At 42.4% G+C, this 24,048-nt stretch overlaps 1 protein-coding gene across 4 annotated transcripts in view; it reads left to right on the forward strand.

Moving 5' to 3' along the window:
* Positions 1–24,048, forward strand: part of LOC127934264 (zinc finger protein 423) — a 146,056-nt gene that overhangs the window by 46,307 nt on the left and 75,701 nt on the right. The window lies entirely within an intron of this gene.

Here is a 24,048-nt window from a genome sequence, read left to right on the forward strand (position 1 = left end):
AAACAGTCCTTATTTTATGCAATTTCGTGTTATGCTATTGGCACAGAAATTGTACATGACTTTAATTTCTTATTACTGAGGAAATCATATTGGCATGAAGCAGAAGTAGGTATAGTTTTCATGGTGGTGGGGTTACTCAGAGGCCGCTGGCTGTTCTGGAGTCAGTATGCTCCCTCAGGAGAATAGTGTTTTAAAGCTAACACGCAGTACACTCACACAATAGCCGTTATTACAATCGCAGTAATTAATGAAACGCTGAAAGCGGCCCTGCAGGGGCATCTGCTTCCTAGCAGATTAATCAAGGACCTCTCCTTAACGAGCTTAAAAACAGAGGAGAAGAGAGGGAGAGGTAGTATATATATATAAAATATACATAGAGAGAGAGAGAGAAAGAGAAAGAGAGCATGTCACTCCAGCAGTCGTATGCAGTATATTTATTCAACAATCTTGCTTTATTTTTTCAGCTGTATAAAATTCTTGAAGTCACAAAATATGATGGTAGTAGATTGTTAATATCCACGGCCTCATCGTACCAGAGCACACGTTTCTGAGGGGACACAATACAGCGTGACAACCCTCCATCCCATCGTCTTCCTTTATTTTGGCTACTTTCAAAGTAATGAAATCATGGCACATGGATTGTAGACGCAATCTCAGTTTTGGAGTCATCAGAGAGCTGCATGTTGTGTAGTGGAGGGGAAAAATAAAAATTGAAATGAAATGACCAAATGTGGTTGTTCCCAGGAGTGTGCGATCTGGAGATTTCAAAAATAACATGGTGCTGTGTCTGGGGGATTAGCTCAATCACAAACCTTCTTCCTCTTTTTATGATTATGATTACTTATATATTGTATAATTATGAGTGTAATTTTCAAAAATAATAATAATAGTAAAAGGAGTAAATAAAAAAATCACTTGCAATCCTTTTCAAGTTCTTGATACACTCCTGGGAGCTTTTCTGGTGGGGCAGAGAGTAGCATGATGCTGGTGACAAACACACCATTGTGTGAGTGAGTGTGTGTGTGTGTGTGTGTGTGTGTGTCTGTGTGTGAGGCAAGCCATGTTGTGGAGAACAGTGGATGGTTCCCATGGCCCCAAGGAGAGCCTGGCCAATATCAGCACACCAACAGAAGGCTCATAAAGCCACTCTATCAATTTACGGTTATTATTATGACCGCGTGCCCGTCAGAGCAGGAATATTCTCGAGCACAGCCGTGCCATGCCATGAAATGAAATTTCTTTTCCCTTAACAGTAGACACCGTGGCCATGGAATTACACCTGGAATCCCATCATGTGTTTGTGTGTGCATGTGTTTGAGTGTCTTGTATTTGTGCACTGTCCTCTTGTTTAGTTTTTCGACAATAATATAACCTCTGATATGGTTGCTACCCATCTCTACCGTCATTGTCTTTCTGCCTGTCCCTCCATCCTTCTCTTTTTCTTCTTCTCCCTTGCTGCCATTGATTGCTTCTAATACGAGTTGCACAGGAGACGATATTGGAGACGAGGAACGTCTGCCTTTCCGTCCCTCCAAATGTCTTTGGCTCTGCAATCCCCCATTAAACTCGGCTCCTAGCATTTCCATCTTCTCCTGCTTTGTCTTCTATATCACTTTAACTTTTGCTCGCTTTCTCTTTCTGCTGAGGATTTACAGCAGGCTTCAAAAGTCACATTGAATTTTTTTTTTTGTTAAGAATAGAAATGGACAAAGTAAATATCATCTCAAATATGCAGTTTTCTGACACTGATCATGTGACTATTTGTACAGACAGTCAGATGTCCCTGCTTTATCAGGTTTAACTCAAACTAGTGGAGTTAATTCAGTTCTGCTAATGTAACCTTAATCAATTTCAAATAATTATTTTAGTTACATTTTACATTGAAGTAAAATTTTTTCACACACAATCTGAATTTGGTCCAAAATACGGTAAAAACAGTACAATTGTGAAATATTGTTGCAATTTGAGTAACCCCTTTCTGTTTTGGTTATAGTAATGTAACTTATTCTGTGATCTCAAAACTCCATTACTCCAGTCTTCAGTGTCACATGATCCTTCAGAAATCAATCTTACAGTATATGCTGGTTTGGTGCTCAAAAAATTATCTTAGCAATTTTGTGAACATTTTTACTGACCCCAACTTTTGAACAGTGTAAACTACGTCCCGATAACATGTCTGTTTACAGGATTGCAGTGTGAGCGTGTTTGTGTGCACTTTGCTGGCAATTGGACGACATCAAATCGCCTTGTGTATGTTTATATTTGTCGGTGTATGAATATATCGGGTCATGAGTGTGGGTTAGTGTTTGTGTGCACAAGTATGCGAATGTGTGTGGGTGAAACGTGAGTGTGTGTGTGAGTGTCGTACTGTGGGCCGATTCTGAGGGGAGGCTCTACTGGAGGAGGAATCTGGAACACTGGCTCCCTGAGGAGCGCTTGGAAAAAACCTCAGATCAAATGGAGAACATTCAACGCTCTGCTCCGCTCCACTGCCCTGCAACCGGCCAAAGTTGGGCCCTGGCTGTTAACAACACTCACCTCGCTCTCTCCCTCTTTCCTTCTCCCTCTCGCCCCCTTTCCTCAAGTCCCCTGTGACATTGTGCAGCTCACCCCTCCCTCTCTAGTCTGGAACAGAAGGCCCTATAGCCTCCTGGGTTTGGCTCAGTCGAAGAAAGAGGCCCAGTTTAGACTCTACAGCACACTGTGCAGACCAGTAGACCCGTTCAGGTGTCCTCTCAGCCTCATTTCGGTTATACGTGTAGATTTAATTGGTCCACCTTCAAAATGTGTTGTATATAGCATTGTTGACCACCCTACAAGCTTCCTAAACTCATGTGGCAGGACAAGGGATGAGCAGGAGGCACAGATACACACACGCACACAGAGGTGACCGCTGCATGGCAGCTGAGTTCTTCTAGCCCGAAATAAAAATTCATTGGATGACATCCTTTGACCCATTTCGCACTCAATCGGTTCATATTTTGATCTGTATAGAAAATAAATGTCGGGATGTGTGTTGCCTTAGTAGAATGGACGAGAAATACTGAAAGACTATAGGGAGTATGCCAGAAAATGGTTGAGTGAAGCAGGCAGCCATGTGGGTAAACGAGAAAGCTGTCAGTCAGCTGGGGGGGCGGGCTCTCCACCTGTCAGATACAAATAGGAGGCGAGTGCTAATTAACCCACCTTCAGAAGACTGAGGGGAACGGCAAGCGCTCCAGAGAGACAGACTGAGAGAGAGAGAGAGAGAGAGAGAGCGAGTGGTGGTGGTGTGTGTGTGTGTGTGTGTGGGGGGGGGGGGGGGGGGGGGTCTATTCAGTAGAAATAGCTCTACACAGCTCACACTCTCTGTCACTGTTCTGAGAAGGAAAGAGAGGGTTGGAAGATGAATGGCTTTTTTTCGGCCTTTTTGCCACTTTTATTTATAGGTGTAGTCAGGAGAGGACAGGAAATGATGGGTAGAATAAGGGGGAATGAGGTCAGTAAATGTCACCAGCTGGATTCAAACCTCAGACTCATGTGCATTAACCTCTAGGCCACATGCCTGACAGTGAGACTTACTCTGAGTTGTGATATCAGTTAGCATGAAAATTGTCAGCACACTTTTTGATTCAGATTCAAAGTATTCACATGTTCCAGATTTATTCTAACAATATTTCAAAAATATATTTTTTTAATTTTTTAGCTTTATTTAAAATTTTTATTATTTTTTATTAATTTAGTTTAAATTTTTCTTAAATGTATTTGCAGTTTTATATTTAATATTATTACACTTAATTTTAGTTTTTACGCACTTCATTTTTCTTAATTTATTACATGCATTTGTAATTTTATATTTAACAAAACTAGTATTTTTAATAAATATAATTAAAAGATTTTTTTCTTCTACTTTCTCCCATGATAATAGTATCTCATTTGTTCTTTCTCTTTTAACACTGTAACATACAATGCACACTAACTCATTTACTTCTATAGACACTCACACACACAGGCTAGGTGAGGAGCTGTGTGTCTGGCAGGCAGTTGAAGTGTAATGGGGGTATGTGACGGGGCCTCGTGGTGGATCGGTCCCTTGAGAGAGCAGTCACCCCCTTCATTCTTCCACTAAACACACACTCGCCCAGGGCACTGCACACTATGAGTACATATCCCTTTTCCACTATCCATCCTTCCATCCATCCATCTGTATGTCTGTCCAGGCCAACAGAAGACCCCCCTGCTCCTGCCTGTCGTCACAATGGCAGCTGAATCCAGGGAGGCCAAGACTCTTATTAAAGTTGCAGATCATTTTCCTTTTCCCTTCATCCTAAAGAGAAAGAGGAGAGTGGTTTGTAACTGGATCTTGCTGTGCTGTGAAAAAAAGCCGGACAAGGACAAACTCAGATATTAGTAGCCTAAATTAGTTTTATTGCCATTAGCTTAAATTATTTTGTGAATAAATGTGGCTGGACATCTCTATGTATGTTGAAGAAAAGATTTATTAAATTAAACTCTATTACCGCGGAAAATAATTCTGACTTGGTTAGGGACATTTTTTTAAATGCTCTTACAGGCTTACCGTGTAAGTTTGGTGGCCCCTTTCCACTGACAGGAGGCCAATCTGGAACTGTTCTGCACGTCCCTGTTGAGCTGGAAAAAATGGCTATTTAATATTTTATTTTAAACTGTGTAACACTGATGCAAAAGACACTGAATTAAATTACATTTGATGTTAAAATGTGTTCTTGAAAATTTGTATGGCTCATAAACAAAAGTTTATTTGTGGACATCTTTTAATGTAATCAGTTACTGTATATCATTGTTCAACTGTCAAGTCAGCAGAAACACAGTCCAGAGAGAGGGTTGCCGATCCCTGGTTGATCTCAGTGAAAAAAGTGTAGTCTACATGCATCTACATACCCCATATTGTCTCCACTGTAAACGAGTCTTTTTTGTTTTTACAAATTGCGAATAAAGCTGAAATTGTTGTCTGTGGTAATCGGTATCATACCACATGCATATTGAGCTGAATTTGCTTTGCATGCATTTGCGGCACATATATATCAGATGAGAGCGTGTGTGCACTTATGTGTGTCTGTCTGTGTTTAAATCAGACTACGCGTGTTCCCTCAAAGTGAGAGCTGCTTTTTGTGTTGGTCCTCCCTTTCCACCTCCATTCCCTCTCTCTCTCTCTCTCTCTCTCTCTCTGTCTCTCTCTGTCTCTCTCTCTCTCTTTCTCAGAGCCAGAGGGTGGCCTGAAGATTCCTCCACTAAGCCTTTGGCACAGATACAAATGCAGTCACAGCTGGTTGTAAACTCAGGTTTTCCAGGGAGAGCAAGAGCCCTGCCTCCATAAGAGAGAGAGATTGAGGGGAGGGGAGGGGGCACAGCATGGAGAGAGAGAGAAAGGGAGGGGGTGAGATGAAGAAGGGTTGTTTCAAAGCACACTGGAAGTCATTTTTCATCACAGGGTTCATTTTTCACGATGAAGTTCTTTTCTCTCTCCTTTTTCTCTTTCCCCGTCGCTGTCTTTCAGCATCTCTTTTTCATTTCCTCTCCACCTCCTTCCATACGTGACTCTACTTATCTCGTGCTTTTCCCCCCTTGCTCGCTCTCCTAGCCCAAGATTTTCCTCTACCCCCTCTTATAAAATATGGATGGCACCAGTTTTGGGAGAGTTGAGAGGCTCTCTGGCAGAGAGAGCAGTGCTCTGTCTCTGTAGAGACTTGGTTTGTGCATGCACCTAAACACTTCACTGAGCAATCTGTCAACATGTCAGCAACACATGTTTTGTAAAAAAGAAAAAAAAAAAATGAGAGGAGAGGAGAGAGGAAAAAAAGGAAAAAAGAACTTCCAGAGGGAGTAATGGCTCCCACCAGGACTCCGAAAATGCTTTGAATTCAGCAGATTTCTATTGCGGGGGGACTCCCCTGGGGTGCCTTTTTTACAATGCCTGCATTTCAGAAATTTGAGCCAAAGACCCCTGGGGGCATCCTTTCATAATGCCTGAAAATGTAGGGTTATATTGTGTGCAGTTCCCCATGGGGCCTTTATTAATACCTGAATTCTGAGGGACTCGAAATTACACAGGGACTCTGTGGGGGCCTGTGCTCGCACCAGGAAGGGAGAAAAACTCTGTGGGGACGTTCTCTCTTCTCTTCTCTTCCTTTTCCTTCCATCCTCTCCTCTCTCATTTTTTTTTCTTTCCTGCTCCACGCAAGAGTGAAATAAAATAATTTGCCAAAGGACACAAAAAAGAAGCGTATGTGTGTTGGCGGCAGCGTACTTGTATTCAGCTTGCCTTCTCGGAGGGAAAAAATCAGCAGATTAAAAATGTAACTCTCTCTCTATTTCTTTCTGTCTCTCTCCCTCTTTCTCTCTCTCTCTCAGCTGCTGTGTTGAGCAGGCGGGCGGAAGAGGGGAGAGTAAATATTTGGTCTGTCTGCGTGTGCCCAGGAAGAAGCCAAAATCTGTTGGAATATCCACACACGTTTTTTTCCCGCTCGTGGAGAGAGAGAGTTAATATTCCTGCCACCAAATGCACTCATTTGTATTCATTGGCTATAGAAAGGGTGTGCACAGACAAATAAATGTACAGCTAATCAAAGTACACAATTACAAGTCTATTTCTTTTGGTGCTCATCCACACCAATAAGCATAATTTATACAGTGCTTATTTGTGCAAGTTCTGGTTACGCGTCCTTTTTGTTTAAAAGTTCAAATCAACTCTCTTTTTACCATATCACACTTGTGTAGTAATGCATAAATTACTCATTCATACATAAAGATCTGTGCGCGCCTCGGGAAGTGCACTAGTTTGAAATGAATTTTCTGCAGATTACATTAAACTTTCCATTCCTGGATGTTTACTGCCCAAAATCATTCAAGGCCATCTCCACTACCTTTGAATGATTGTGGGGGGCGTAAGTCCGTTCTAAGATGGCAGCCCTTTGTTGGTTTTCCACAGGAATGAAGTCTTTGACAGAGGCTCTGTGGGCGGAGGAGGTCAGGTGTTCCGGTCTTCCTTCGATTGGTTCGCATCTTAGTTAGGGTTTTGTCTGAGAATGTGACCCTGGTTGGTGTGCATGACCTCGGTGACCCCGGGCGTTGGAGAATAGAGCCATCACCAGGTTCTTCACAGGGAGTCGCAGTAATGAGGGACAGCCTGTTCTCTCCGATTTATTCCATGTCACCCCTCCTTCTCTTTCCGTCTCTCACCCTGTAGTGGATAACCCAAACTGCCCTCTTTCTCCCAGTCTCCTTCTCTCCAGCTCCCCTGCAGTGTACTTTCTCCCTTTCTCATTTTCTTTTCACTCACTCCCCATGTCCTGTTGAGTTTGGCCCATTTGCCCCCAACTCCCTTGCACTCTCAATCTCTGGCTTCTCCATTATGGTTTGTGGCTACTAGCTGTGCTCCTCCACTCCATACTGGCTCCCTATGGCCAGCTTAGTGTGGGCCTTGTGTGGGCACAGAGTGGGCCCCTGCAGGTCCCACCCTCAAGATGTGCCATTGCTGGTATTGTTACCATACCAAGTACCAAGATGCGGTCAGGTGGTGTCGTATGTCAACACACCCCGGAGCTGCAGACCTTGACACATACACACACACACACACACACCTAAACCTACATACTCTTTCACATTCTAACACTCAAGGGGCGTAAAATGCGTGCGCACACACACACACACACATACATGCATGCACTGGAGCCAAAGGGCAGTGTGCCAGGGGGAGAGCTGTTATAATAGTTTTAACCCTGCGCTCAGGTGTGGCTCGCCTTTGTCAAGTAAAATGTCAGGAAAAGCAGTGCCCCTGGGACGTGCGCAGAGAGAGAAATGGGCAAGGCTGTCTGAATCCACACACTTTTCAAAGAGCCCCAACCTTTCCCCATTCCGCAGACAGACCAGAGTCCATTAACCACGGTCGTCAGCGTACACGCTCACACACTCAACCTTATTGACACACAGTCACTGATTCAGCACGCAGACATGTGTATGCTAGTAGAGATGGACCGCACATGCACAGAAGTGCTTTTCCTTTTCTCATATTTTGTTACTTTTAAATTTCTGTGCAATGGAAGATTGTTCCTGAGCCTAGTGGGTCTACATAGGCAGCTGCCCGCTTAGGCAGCAATCCGAAATTAAATGGACCCTCAAAGGTGAAAGAATTGGAGTGCTCGACATAGGCAGCAACTCAAAAATAGAGCTGCTAAAGTGAAGCAAAATTGACCTTTATAGAATTTGATGCTAGCATTTTACTAAGCTAATGATGTCATGCTCTAGGCATATTTTCTTTCCCAAACCAGTTAAGTGCAAACTCACAAAGCTGATTGCCTTATCTATTCATTAATGACATCATCAGTGACTAGTCAACTTCAACTCGACTTTCATCACATAAAATCACATCACCCCTAGTTGTCAATAATGATCAATAACAATTTGTTTCTCACCAGTAATCGTCTAGGTAAACAGGTTGTTAGGTTTTGGAGCAGAAGTTATGGCCTATCTGTGTAAGAGTCTTATCTTTAGGTCTCAATGTGGCGGCCAATCACAGTGTGCTTTGTAATAGCACAGAATGCCGCCTCCTGTACTGTCGATATTACATCTCCTAAGATTTGCACAGGCTTCGTATCTCCTCTTAAATGCATCACATATCACATATTCTCATTTCCGTAGTTATGATAAATCTCAGTTGATATTTTGCACACAGCCCTCACTCATTGAGAGTGTCCGGAAATGATAGAGAACCTCTTTTCCTATCTTCTCATGAGGACAGGCCCCCTCAGGGACCTCTGGCAGCCTCAGGCAGGCTCTCAAACACCCATTACGCCCTCACTCTATCTCTCTCGCACATACACGCACTCATGCGCGGTGACGTCAGTGGCTGGTTGCTCCCCTGGGTGCCGAGACCAGTCTTTGTTCCCCCTCATTTTTCCCTTTCCATCCAGTCCTGCTCCTTTCCATGTCCTTTGTCCCTGGAAATAGCAATCCAGCTAAGTGCCTGATTGGAATCCTTCGCATCCTGGCAGGGTCGCAAGGGGGGGGCCTCTGAAACCACAAGGGAGTGAGAGATGCATGGATAGTAGGAGAAAGAACAGGACAGGTCTAGATTTAGGGTGTAATATTGGACTAGGGAGGGCATATAGATTGTTTTTTTCCCCTTTTTTCAATGGAATTAGTGTGGTAGGTGCATATTGTTTTGTAGAGGCTAGTGACAGTGAAGTTTCCCGGGAGAAACAGAGGAAGGGAAATGCGTGATGGGGAATGAATGTTCAAAGGAGACGGCCCTCTATTGGGGTTAAAATTCCTCTGAGCTCAGATCTTACGATATCCACCCTGCCTTTGTAAAATATTTAAACCTGTTTCACATTTCTGAGGAGGATAGGAAAGTCACTGCTGAATAAGTAACCAGACCTGGGGGTGGGTGGCGTCACCTATAAAACTCATGCACAACCCGACGAGAAAAAGCATAACTTGTCACATTATTAGCCTTGGTGTCTCGCCATCACCACCTTTCCCTTCTTTCTTTCTTTCTTTCATTTCCTTTTATTCTTTCTTTCCCTCTGCTTAATGAGAGCAGCTCCAGTGGAGCGCAGTAGGGCCATGGCGGACCTGCTCTCTGGCTGGCTGGTGGGAGCGCCCTGCTCAAGTAATGAACTCCCCCAGGACACAGCACAGCAATGCAGGCCTGTTTCCACGCTCTGTTCCCAGGGCAGGCCGGGACTGCTGTTGCCTGCCCTCCGCTGCCACTGCTAGGTGGGGAGACGGAGAGAAAGAGAGGGAAATGGAGATACTGGTTGACCCCCCCCCCCCCCCGTAGTCTGCTGCCAAAGCGTATGCCCTGTAAATGGTTAGATAAAGTGAAGTGGGGTCTGGAGGAGAGGGAGCGAGAGAGGGAGTGTTGGGAGGCTCCGACAGCTGTGGTGGGCTTTGGGTTGACTGGTGAGGGGTTGATAAGGGGTCAGTATCGGAGATGAGTAATAATCCACAGGCATGTCTGAAAAGTTGTGGAGAGATGAAATGAGTGCAGTTGTGTGCGGTGGTTTGGGATTGTTACAGACACTGTGTAGTGATGGGATTTAATATGCATTACTTTATTTTTATGTTCTGTCTTTCTTTATTTTTTAGTTTATGAGATCATTTTCAGAATATAAGACCTACGTTCTTTCGTTTTTTTTTTTAATTCTTATAGGAATGAATTTGAGTGTGTGTGTGTGTGTGTGTGTATATACACACACACACACACACAGTACAGACCAAAAGTTTGGACACACCTTCTCATTCAAAGAGTTTTCTTTATTTTCATGACTATGAAAATTGTAGAGTCACACTGAAGGCATCAAGGGCTATTTGACCAAGAAGGAGAGTGATGAAGTGCTTCGCCAGATGACCTGACCTCCACAGTCACCGGACCTGAACCCAATCCAGATGGTTTAGGGGTGAGCTGGACCGCAGACAGAAGGCAAAAGGGCCAACAAGTGCTAAGCATCTCTCGGGGAACTCCTTCAAGACTGTTGGAAGACCATTTCAGGTGACTACCTCTTGAAGCTCATCAAGAGAATGCCAAGAGTGTGCAAAGCAGTGATCAAAGCAAAAGGTGGCTACTTTGAAGAACCTAGAATATGACATATTTAAAGCTGTTTCACACTTTTTTGTTATGTATATAATTCCATATATAATTCCACATGTGTTAATTCATAGTTTTGATGCCTTCAGTGTGAATCTACAATTTTCATGAAAATAAAGAAAACTCTTTGAATGAGAAGGTGTGTCCACACTGGTATATATAAAATATGCATTATTTATTTATTTTTAATATGGTCAAACGACCATATTATGATTCATTGCTTATGAAGTTGGTCAAAATATTTAATGTGTACACTCCAGATGAAGGAAATATGTTAAACATCATAAATGACTGAGATTTGTAGTTTTTACAACCTCAGATTACACTTGTGCCTGGATAAAAAGTTTTTACATCATAAGAAGTCAAAGGTTTTGGAGAATTGTGATTATTTGTGGCTATTTGCTCATGTAAGTGAGTTCTTTTGTATTTGGCAGTTCAAAAATATCACGAAAGACCCCACTTTTTGGCTCAGTTTAATACGGCTTTTGATTTTATGCCTGAGACATAAACAAAACTGCTGTCCAAATCATGGACGATCAGTAACCGAAACCATCAGAGCAGCAGGCAAGCCCAGTGTCTTGTGGGATAGCAGAGGAATCGGTGGTGATTTTGTTGTGTTTATGTTGCGAGAGTTTCCACCACCAGTTTGGGTCAGAACGGATAAACTTCTTGATGTAGATGAGGCAGCAACATTACTTCAGCGCCTTTAAAATGCGATATGTGCATGTCAGAGAGGCTTGCCAGGACTCTGTAGTGATCCCATCATGCATAGTTGTTCCACTATTTGAACCTAAAGTCAGAGCCAAGTCTTAAATCTAATTTTGGCCACAATCTGCAATCAATAAGACAACAATATGATGTTTCAGAACTTTGGATAGTTGGAAAATGAGCTCAGCAGCAGTCCTGAAGTGAAGAGACAGTTTAGTGAGGACGGTGGTGTGTTGGTGTGACTTGTTGCCCGATATAGACCAACCCCTTGTATTACTCTCTCAACGAGAGTCATTTCACAGCTCAGACACATCAGAGGCCCTTGTCAGACACTTTCCAGAGATAACAACATTTCTTCCAAATGAAATAAGGTACAGTATGAGCGATTGTTTTTTCCCTCCAACGTAATAATACCCATATGTCCTTAATTATTCATATTTTCGTAATGCAGTCTCTTAATGGCTGGAAACACAAGTAAGTAATAAAACACTTGGGGGTTTGATTTAATTTAATTTTTTTTCATATTAATTTAATTTTGGGGCATGTGTGCGAGCTTGTGCGGCAGAAAACGCACCCTTCAATATTGGCTTTATGGTTTTGCTTGTGTGTGGTGAAGAGAGAAAATAAAAGACAGGTGAAAGACATGTTAGGTATTCAGGCAAGACTTTTTGCAGGTGCATGCCTGAGTGTCTTTACCTTTCCAAACTTTCCTTTCTTTTCCTCTATTCATTGATATATCTGTAGCAACACCTCTGACAATAAAATAAATGAATTTAAATCAAAATAATAAAACTAAGTAAATAAAATAACTCAAATTTTTAATTAAATGTTAAAAAAACAAGATTAATTTGTTTAAATTTAAATTCTTTTTCATATTTTTTTTCTATACAGGAAGAACTTTTATATAGTAAGGCTATAAATTTGTTAATGCATTTTTTTTTTTTTGTGGTGGAAAAACCGTAATCCCAAGAGCCCAAGTGATTATATTGTAGGCCATTGGACCTTGTATGGTTTTTGCCTAGTAGATGATAAAAATCCAATGGACTTGGACCAGTACACAACCAACCAACACCCAGAGCACCCTGCATAGACCATCCTAGCATCATCTCAGGGACATTTCCTTATCACATTTGCATTAAAAATGTATAAATGTAGTTGTAAGTGATTTTTTTAATGATTAAACCCACACCTCTCATGTGTGTTGAGTTTGATAGCATCCCATTGATGAAGGCTAAACACATCCCTGAAGTTATTTTATAGGATAGGGTAAAAAGAAAGAGTGAGAGCGCACATGAAAGCCAGCTCATCGTTGAAGCTATTTTAATGTTTCTGTTCTACTGCGTTATTAAAAAATGTTGGCGGGGCCACATTTGATGTCAGGATGGGGCTGTACTTTGACTATTAGTCCCACTGCAGTCCTTTTTTTTGCCAAGGAGTCCAAGCAGCTAGTGGTCGCCATTGATCTGCTGCACCCGTCACTCTGGCCTCTACCACACAGGGTGCTTCATTGTGTGTGTGTATGTGTATGAGCTGACTTTTTTATTCATATATAAGCGGGCATTTGTATTCATGTTTGCATGTGCATTTCATGCATTTTACATGTGTGAATGTCTATACAGATTGTATGTTTGAATGTCTGGAGGTCAGCTTGCTTCTCCTTCCAAGAGAACAGCCCCTGGGGCAAAGCATTAAGTTCACAACCAAAAGTTTCTTTATTTTTTTCAAGTCGTCCAGTCACAGTGGACAGCCACCCCCAATGAGCCAGCAGGGTGGGCTCCCCGCTTGGGCCGGGGCCTTGCAGGCCAAAAGGGAGTGCCCAGAAGGGGATCTGGCAGCGTTTGTGCATCCTGGAAAGGGTTTGAGTGTGTGTGTGTGTGTGAAGGACTATCGCAAAGGCAACCCTAGAAGCCAAAGGATTGGAGAAGTTTTCACATTGCCTCCATCCTCTCTTTCCCTCTCCCCATGCTTTAGCGGATGTAGGCCGTAATTACTGGACCCCCTGGCTTCCCTTTCTCCCAACCGCAGCCTTTGATCTGTTTCATGTCAGGCAGATTTTTTTCCCCATTTGCTGTACCTTTGTCTCGTCCTCCCTTTCTTTTCTCTGCCGCTCCTTTTCCCTTGGCTGAGCCCCCTTTGACGGAGACGGTTTGCGCTCTTTAATACACAAAGAGAATTTTCTCTCGCCCCACCTTCCATTTTGTTTAAAGTTGGGTCTTTTTTGTTGACAACCACATTGAACTTGATACTGATTTTTTTTCTTCCTGTTTGCTAGTTTATTTGGTGTTTTTACCGTCCTCATGACCTTGATTATAGCATGTCCCCCTCTGTCACTGGGTTAAAAGTGAAATAAACTCACAAAGCTAATGGCTGGCCACTCTTTGGGTCGTCCTGGCATCCTTTTTTGCTTTTGAACAGCGAAGAAACAAGATATAGGAGATGTGTGTTTTAGTCTAATGCATTTTCTTAACGTTGTGTGTGTAAGGGAGAGTCTCGGAGTGCATAGGTTTAACAAAAATAAAAATCCACTGATGAAAACAGTCCACAGTGAATGAGCAGTCCTCACCTGTTGGCGGTCGCGCATTGTCTGTTGTTTAGCGTGCGTCCCGCCGGGTGTTGATCCATAGCCTCCTGCGTGCATGGAAGAGAGGGGGTTGTATTTGTTTGTAAAGTAATGGCATTGTTAGCATAATGCTGGGTTGATTTGCTATTCAGTGTGGCTATACTTTTGGGCTAATTGCCACGCCACATAGCGCAATGTTAAAGGGCCGGTGTGTGTTTCTAAGAACGCTCAAATCTGATAGGCGCTATCAGAGCGGGTGTGGGTACGGTCCAGCGCTCAGCTTTTGTTAACAGATCCCAGACAAGCAGTCCGTTGTGATTTCACTGTTTGCTTGTTGAAAGATTTTGTGTGTGTGTGTGATTTTTCTGATGTTCTGTTCTTCTTGTCTTCTGATTGATGTTTCACTTTTTCTTGCTCTCTGTCTGAATGCTGCTTAATGGCAGCGGTTGAAGGAATAGTTCTGTCAAAGAATTACAATTCTCATTATTTGCTTCCCCTGGTGGTATGACTTTGTTCTGTGAAATGCAAAAAAAGAGTTGCTAGTTAGGATATCTAAGCTGTACTTTTCTATACAACAAATAAGGAATGAATGATGTCCAAAACTCACCAAATATCATAAATAAAGTTTTTTGAAAATGTGTAGGAACTAATTCTGTTCTGAAAAGTCATTATTCGTTAAAAATCATACGTTTATGAGATTTGAGAGCTATGATGGAGGGAAAGATTTCAAGTGAATAATGAATATACAATTTCAATAAGTTTATACATTTAGTGTTTTTTATAATATAATAAACTTTTTTGTTGTTGTTTGTTTGTTTCTTAGTATTATGTATGTATACATATTCAAGAAAAAAATCTGTTCCTTACACCAAGCTTTAGGAGGTACACCAGATTTGACAAAAGTAAAGAATGCAACTGGCTCTTACATCTCATGACCCATTACTTAACAGCAGCTTTTAATATGCAGACGTATGAATGTAACTAAAGAACTATCAGAAAAGTGAATAATGGCTTAGTCTGACTTATTACTGACTTGCTTTTTTCATTTTTGGAGCCACCTTTTATTGTACAATAAAAATCTATTTGAATATGCATTTCTTTTTGTGTCCTATGGAAGAAATTTATACAAGTATGGAATGACATGACATGGGTGAATAATCAATGACAGAATTGTATTTTTGGGTGAAAGGTCTCTTTATGGGCAGCTGTTTGAGTACATGTAAGTGTGTGTGAGAGAGAGAGAAAGAAAATCGAGAGAGACAGTCAGAGACTGCAGCGATGACAGTGTTGAGGTGGAGCTGTTTGTGTTTATACACTATGTGTCGTATTTGAGTGTGAGAGAGACCGAAAGAGAGGTTGAGCAGCAGACAGGCAGTGAGAGGCCGTGCGTGCTGCTGTAATGACAGTGCTGAGGTGCAGCTCTCTCTGCGTCCTTGAACCCCGGCTGGGTGCTCTGGTGTCACCCTGGGGAGTGCACCGTTTAATACCACAGTAATTATCCTGTCCTTATTCACCACATTGCCGTCCAGGTGTCTCCTTCACCCTGCCTCGCAGCGTGTGTGTATCTGTGCACGTGAACGTGTGTGTTTTAGTGTTTTTTATAGTGCCGCTGCCCTGTATTTTTATGCCTCTTAATATTCATGACACCTTTTCATTAACTCGTGTGGGTGTGTGTATCTGTCAGGTTTTTTCTGTCAGGTTTGTGTGTTGATTTTTTATGCACAGTTCTGCATGTGCTAGTTCCTGTTTACTCGACTGTTTGTGCATTAATGTCAAAGCATGTGTTTGCCTGTGTAGTTCTTGTGTGTGTATGCGTATATGCATGTATGTATGTGATGTCTTTCTCTCCAGATCTCCAGCTTACCGTCTGTCTGCTCTCCCAGTCTGTGTGACTAATGGCAGGTCCAGGTGTTCCTCTTAGTTCTGGGGGTCCCTTGAGATGTTGATGGCTCCCACTGTGGCAGCATGGGCAGGAGGTACCCACCTCTCTCTGCATGTGTGGAGGGTCCCCTGGGCCCAGGAGCCTCATGAGGGCCGCAGCCTTAACCCCCCACTCTCAGCACCTCTGTACTTTTATAGCTTAGATATTGAAGTGCAATATTATACATTAGCTCATGTTGTGAGCTTGCTGTCTGTGATGAGATAAAGGTAAAATACTGCCAAGAAAACATGCCTTTCCATTGGATTGTCTTTGCTTGCTGCATTTAAAAACAAACAAAACTGCTAGTTTACTTGGATTCAAGAATAAATGACTCCTAGTCTTTTAATAAGTCATTTACAAAATCAGTTTGAATCAGTCTGATGAATCCTTCACTGCATTCCTGTACTTAACACTACTGTTCAAAAGTTTGGGGTTGGTAGGATTTAATTTTTAATGAAGTCTTTATGCTCACCAAAGCTGCATTTCAATGATGGAAAATACAGTAAAAACAGTAATAATGTGAAATATTATAAACATTTTGTGGAAAGCTTGATCATTTTTTTCCAGGATTCTTTGATGGGTCGAAGGTTCAAAAGAACAGCAGTTATTTGAAATATAATTTTTTTCAACAATGTAAATTTTAACTGTTAATTTTGATCAATTAATCAATTCATCCTTGCTGAATAAAAATATTAATTTCTTTATTTCAAAAGAAAAAAAATACAGACACAAGACACACACACACTCATATATATATAATTGGTTTATGTATTCAGTTTAAGGAAAAGGAGAATTTTTTTGCAGTCCTGTTCTCCCCTCACCTAACTGTAGGTGGCGATACACATGTCAGTGTTTCCCAACCCTGGCCCCTGACCTCTAGCACTGCACATTTTGCCTCTTTCTGATCAAATACACCTGATTCATCTTATCAGGATCAGAGTTGAGGAAACCCTGCTCTACATAAATGACATGCAGTATAGTTCAGTACAGTTGGTTTATAGGGTGGCGGATTCTAATCCAGCCTGCATTCCTTTTCTCTTTCTTTCTTTTTCAACTTTACTGTTTCCCTTTTGGCTTATGAATAATAAAAAATAAAGCTTTGGATTGTCTGATTTAGCCCCCAGCTCTTTAGCGCCCTACACTGCTCCAGTGGTCATCTCCTGCACTGCGGGTTGGTGCAGGTGTAAGTGGATTACTGAAGCGTCAACTTGTCAGCTGGGAGCACTTGTTTGAGGGCTTGAGGTGGATTAAACACTCATCAGAAATAAGGTGCTTAGCCTGTCATGCCCCAGAGACAGTTACATGCTAAGCTAAGTGCGGTGGCTATTACTGTCACGCCCATTTTTACACTGAATTTGGAGAGTGTGCTAACAGCTAATCTTTCAAACACATTTAGAAGGAGTAGTGCTAAAGTTTTGTGGTGTGGATGGCAGGGTGTGCTCATATTGTAGTTAGCATGAAGCGTTCTCCATTAGCCTCCTCCTGTAGCTCAGGAGCCTGCAGGCACATTGACTATTTTTAACAATGAGGTTTGGCTGATTGAGTTCAGGGAAAAGAGGGGTGGTCAGAGACAGACACTGTATACTGCAGGTTGACTTCCTTTCAATAAAGTTATTATATTGAAAAAGTATAAAAGATATTTTGCATTCATGGAATTGAACTATCTGTCTAATCTAATCTAATCTATGACTTCCACTAGTGCTCGCTTGTAGTCTGTATGTTGTGATGGTATAGCAAGGGCCACTTTGTGTTACCAGTCAGGGAGCAGGTGAGCTTTAACCTAAACTTTTTTTGGAATCGGTTTGATCAAAGAGAGCCAAGAGGCAGAGTACAGTGCGTGATCTGCTTAGAGGCCTGTCTGCCTCCGAGCACAGATGATTGCAAGAAAGACAGACGGGTACAGTAAGTGATGGGAGAAATGATCAGGGAAACACATTCACCTTCTTTCTGTCCTCTCTTCCATCTGTTATGCACATGCTCTCTTGCTCTCACTTACAAAACATATACAAACACACACAAATTCACGTCTCAGCGATGGAGGGTCATGTTCCAGGTTATGTAAGGTAGATGTTTGTGTGTGTGGGACTCTAGAAGGGAACAACGTGCTTGTTTAGCCCTGCTTTCCTGCATGGCTAGGCAGGCAGCTGCTTCCCATTGACTCAGTGCACAGTGGGAACCTTACTACACTCACTGTACACTCCCAACCAGTAAAACTTGTGATATACACAACTACCAGACAGAAGAGACAGAGCGATCAAAAGAGAGACATCAAATGAGTGCTATTGCCAAAAAGTTTTTCCTGGGTTTTATGGTGTATCTGTTTTTTGTGTTTTGTAGTCTGAACAGTTAAATAATAAATAAATAAATCCAGTGTTGCAATGCTGATCCAAACCATATCCATATGTGCAAAGTCAGGCAATGTACATAATTTCTAAAATGACAAGCCAGATATAACAAACTTCCTTTCTAGTACTTTGTGACATCATCAGTCTACAATGTTCAACCAAACGTAGCAAGTATAGCAAAGGAATCCAAACTTTAAAGAAAACACTAAAAGCGAGAAAAGAGAGCGGCAGAAGCCAAATGTCTCATCTCTGATACTGGAGTTGTGAAGAAGCTTGTTTTGGTACACTTCACATGTAATTAATCTGCAGCTGTTTAATAGTGCGGGCCCCCGCCGCTCGTGCAGACTGAGCAACACAAGAGTCAAACGGAGCTTAACCACTACCAGTGCCCCTGTCATCACGCAACCTCTCCCTCAGTCTTTATCTCTCCTTCATCTCACCTTCCCTCTCTCAGTCAGACAAACACAGAGTACTTACGCTTCACCTCTGTGCCCCTGAAAATGCTTAGCATGTAAATCATCCTCACTAAAACGCCATTGGCTTTTCCGCATCTGAACATTATTAATGGCTGAAGGCTTTTAATTGGGTTTACAGCAACTTTATCTTCTGTAGAAAGGGTTTGTTTAGAAGTGATTTCATCTGTGTCTGGTTAGTGTTTAAAAGAGTGTTCTGGGTTAAATACAAGGTAAACTTTATCAGCAACATCTATGGCATGCTCTGTTTCCATTGAAAATAATTTTGCTCCTTCAGTTTATAGACAAAAATGTGCTAACTGAAATTTAACCCCTTTATGCACCCTTGTTGCAAATTTTTGGGGGGCTTTACGACCTGGGTATCAGCATAGTTATTGATCTGATTCATGTTTAATTTCAGTTCAATTATTGAGATTATTTAGATTTAGATTCGATTGCATTTCATTTTATTCAGTTTAATCCAGTTAATATATTACAGTCAATCGGTCAATAGAGCAATCGGTTTAATTTGATTTAATTTGGTATAATTTCTGTTATGTCCATATATATATATCATGAGTACATACATTAGTGCATAGACCAGAAATGGCCGAAGGACCAAAAGGCAGTAGGCCAAAATCATTACTGTAAATAATTTTTTGCTACAAAGGACCAAAAACTTGAAGGCAGTAGGCCAAAATCATTCAAAATCAAATTATATTATAATACTTATACATTTTGATACAGAATGACAGGGAAAATCAGAAGCTACAGAGCTACACTGCTCCTGGATTTGGCATCTCTGGAGTATAAAAAAATTAGAGATTTTTAGAGCTGATATCAAGATTGTTTATATGAACGTGATTTTTGCGATCAATCTAGAAAATCTATATTCTTCCCACTTTTTGTGTAGAAAACGTGGTGTCATATTGGTGTCAGCGATCTGCTCATGTCATTGCCTTATCCTCTTTCTCCCTTCTTCTGCACATCATTTCCTGTCCTCTCGACAGCCTCTCTTGTTGTCATGTTAGCACTGCACCCATCTGCACAGCACTCTGTGGTCTCTAGAGGTGAGTGAGTGGTCAGGCTCCAGAACGTATTCCATTTCTCTTCCTCACCTGGGGGTCGCCAGAGGGGAGATGGGGAGCAGGCTGTCAGCTGTCTTTGCCTTCCCAACCCCCTGCTCCTCACCTTCTGCCCTGGGAATGAGTCCGGCTGCTTAGATGCTTATGGGCGCCAACTACTCCATATGGGCCGTGGGCAGCAAGAGTGTGTGTCCTCCAGGATTCCGGCCCCTGACTGACAGTCCGCCCTGTGACATCACTGCAGTACCCATATGTGTGTGTGTGCGCAAGGGTACATATGAGTGTAAATACATGGGTTTTCTCCAGGATTATGGTTCCTGACAGACTGGCTACAGGATGACATCACCTTGGCATGTGTTTGTGTCCTTTAGGAAAAGACCCCTAACAGACTGTGTCCCTAGAGTCCACTGTAGGGTACAGAGAGCAATGCCAGGGGTCCTGCGAGCAAAGACTGGAGAGTGTCAGCTTGATGGAGCAGAGACCGTTAGGGACAGCAAACATGAGTTTGTATGTATGTGTGTGTTTGTGTGTCCACCAGGACCAGTCCCTTGACAGGATGTCTCCCTTGAGCGGCAGTGGGGTACGGCAGAGGCAGAGAGTGTGTCAGCATAGACACCCAATGGAACACGGCAAAACTGTAGGGGGGAGAGATGCATGAGTCGGTTTGCTTGTGTGTGTGTATTTAAGTTTCAGTAAACAGGTGTTTGGTCTCAGAGACTCTGCTCCCAGAGGACTGCTGGCCATGTGGTCAGTCCCTGCGTGCCGTCCCTCTCCCTTCTCTTTCTCTCTCTTGTCCACACTCTTCCACACTTTCTTACCCTCTTAGCAACATAGCTTTGTCCTCTGCTGTGTTTGGTTATGACTGTCCTGTTGCCTAGGGGAGAGAGGAAGGAAGGAAGATAGGGAAGAGGGAGGTCTCTCCGAGAAGCCCAGAAAAAGAAATGAGAGGGATGAACGAAGAGAATTAAGAATTTACTGCCAGTAAAAAAAAAAAAAAAAAACTCCTATAGTCCTATACTCTGGGTTTTTTTGGAAGTTGTTTTCCCCTGGCTCTTGCTTCAGGCCTGTCTGGCTGGCATGCTGGGCTGCCCAGTGGGACCCCAGGGTGGAAGTTGTTTTTCTGCCCCCTACAGTGTGTCTCTCCTGCCCCGGGCTGTGGGCAAAGGGCCAGGGGGAAGAGGCTGTGAGCTGGGCAGGGGGGCTGCTGGGAGAGGTGGAGGTTTTGTGCAGGGGGCCAGGCTCAAAAGTGGAGGGGGTAGAGGTCAGGGATGTGGAATGTGACTAGGTGAAGTGATAAGACGCAGGTCTAGTTAGACCATGATTCTACTGAAATCGCTTTTTTCCCTAGGTTGTTATATTGTAACATGTCGGAATTATTATATTTTTGAGATAAGTGCACATGAACACCACCTTGAAGTCGCCAGTAGGAAATCTGTTGCTTTATTTTAAGCTCTAACTTTGATATGTGCAGCATGTAAATGTAACTTTTTAGGGTGGAATTGAATTGGTTTTGATTTGTAAAAAAAAAAATTTTGTTTTTTAGTTTGTTAGTGTTTGTTAGTTTGTCACCCCTCCCTCCATTTACAGGCACATTTGTCCTTACTTCTAGAATAAGTAAAAATTTAATTGACAAAACATTTTAACACAAATAGATATCACAAATAACTTGTTTACACTATTATAGTTTGTATAATGTACTGGTGATGAAAAATAGTGATAAAGCTTGCTAATTTGCAGCATTAGGGATATTTAATCTGACATTAGGGATGCACAGTATTATTGGAACATTATTGGAATCACTCCATAAAAGCTTGAAATGTAAACTTCAACATCGGCAAGACATTTCTGCAAATATACCTTGCCGAAAAGACAAATAAGCTTACATGTGCTCAGTGTGGGATAGTGAAAAGCTCACATCAGCAATGTGGACATTCTTGAAGTGAACTTTTGCCTGAATGATTGCCATAATTATTTGAAAAATATCTGCATATCGGATATTGGCAAAATCTAATATCGTCTATCCCTATCTGACATGAATAAAAGTCCTGCTGTGAGGTTTAGATGTAAAGTCCATTCAATATCTTAAACATCCTGAGCCATGTCTAATCATACCTTGCCTTCAAAGTTTTTGTTTAAAAAAAAAAAAAAAAACTTTGTTAGAAAGAGTTAATTTCAGTGTTTCGTCGGCTGAACCATTAGCACCATGAAACAACCTTGTACAGGATCTACATCTAGCCTCATTTTTTTGTCAAATTTAATATGGTATTTACCTTTACTAAGGTCCATTACTATTATAATTAGCATAGCTTGAGGCTAACAGCATTAGCTTGTTGACATCTGCGGTCACTGATAACATCCTACTTATACTTTAGAATAGGTTCTGGCTGTAGTTCTGAAATGAAACATTTGTGGAAAAATTATTAAACTTCTCCAGCAGTAACTTTGGTGGTGAAAAATACACTGTAAACATTCTGGCACCATGACTGAACCTTATATATTATATTATATTATGTTGACTGGATATTTTTTTTTTTTATGACAGGCATTTTTTGAGTAGTTCTGAAGCAAAATACTTAAAAAGCATTTTAGGATAAAGTGAGATGTTCGTAGTGGCATCTAACCTAGATGGATGATGAGATTAATCAGGCCAAAACCAGAACGTTTGCTTTCATTTGTCAAGTTTGAATAGAATATGTTGGAATGAATGCGAAGCTGGTTTAGTGTTGGTGCAGTTGTTGTAGAAGTGGGTATATTTAACCTCATCTCCCATGCAGCATCAATTTCAGGGTGTTAATCATTGTGGAACTGCTGCATTGTTTTTGGATGGTGTATTGTTCCAGGAGGGGAACAGCAGTGCTGTATGTCATAAGTGTAGGCCTGTTGTATATGCCTCCAAGTGCTAATGAACACACTAGCCTGTTTTGGCTCTGACGTTTGGCACGTGTTGGTAGGGGCATTCGTAAAATCCACAGATCTGGTGTTGGGAGAGATAGAGAGGGGATCTCTTTTTTCCCCCTTCTCTGTCTGTCTCCCCCCCCCCCCCCTTATTCTCTCTGTCCTTGTGTCTGATAAAGAGGAAAGAGAACAGACATCAGACCGAGCACATCTTCATTAACGTCTTCCACCACGCTTCCGGCCTGGCATGCCAGTGCTTTGGCTACCCCATTAACTTGCCCAATGTGGTTCAGCCCAGCCCTGTCCAGTGGAGGCATGAGGGTCTGTGCAGGGTGGGTGGGTGTTGGGGTATGCTCTTGAACCTCCTAGAATTATCTGCAGATTAGTTGCTGGGGTGGCTGCCACCATCACCCTGTGTTTCTGTTATCATGGTTCCAATTACCAGGCCCTGTTCGAGGCAGGGTGGCAGGCCCATCCCTGGACATCAGAATGTGTCCTTCTGCCAGTCCTGTCTACCCATTCTATCCACCCCCGATACACCCTTCCATTCTGTGCTCCACCCCTCCACATGGGACAGGCTGGCAAGGAGAAGGCCAGCGCCAGGGGCAACCACCAGAGCAGCCTGTTAATTTGGTAATGAGTCACAACTTGAAAGAAAGTTCAGGATGGAATGAGGAACAAGTGAGAAACAAACTGTCAGAAAGGAAGAAAATCTGAAATGAAAGGGAAGGTCGGTCATGCCTTAAAAATGTGGAAAGAATGGGAGTGTGGAAGGTTGCCCCATGTTTTCGCACTCATTCCAGTCGCCAGTTCTTTTCTCTCTCTCTCTCCCCCCTCACTTTTTTTCTTTCGGTTTCTTTTCTAATTTAACTTTTCATTGAAATTTCTTACCCTGTTTAGTGCTCTTGCCAAGTCCCCCGGTGGACAGATGACAAAAGCCCCCTAAAAGCCATGTGATCTTCCATTTTCCGACAGCCACACTTCTGAGGATTAAAGCTATTTAATGACTATAATCTCCCTCTTTCTCAAAAGTGATTTCTCACATTCTGTCGCAGTCAGAGGGATTGCATTAGCATTAATAGATTTATAATTCGCCAGAATGACCACATGTGCCAGGAGTTTTTTTTTTCTTTTGGGCTCCATTCTTTTCCTGTACTCTGCCTCTTTTTTCCCTCCTTTTTTCTGGCTCTGAACTCAAGCAAGTGTTTCTTTGTATCTTTTGCACTGTGGTACATGTCTGTGTCTCAGCAGAAAGGGCCTACCTGTTAGTCGGCACCCCCACCATCACCACCATACCCGCCCCCTCTCACCTCCACAGTGGCTGGATCAGAGAATGGCCTGTCAGGGGCCACGATCTCATTGTGCAGCCAAAGAATTCACCACGGTTAAGTCCCTTACGGGCTTTTCATCTGGGCCTTTTCATTGGGCCTCTGCAACACTTTCTCTCCCGTGTTGCAAGGGTTTTAGGTAGTGTTG

This window comes from Carassius gibelio, chromosome A18 (assembly GCF_023724105.1).
Source record: "Carassius gibelio isolate Cgi1373 ecotype wild population from Czech Republic chromosome A18, carGib1.2-hapl.c, whole genome shotgun sequence".
NCBI lineage: Eukaryota > Metazoa > Chordata > Actinopteri > Cypriniformes > Cyprinidae > Carassius > Carassius gibelio.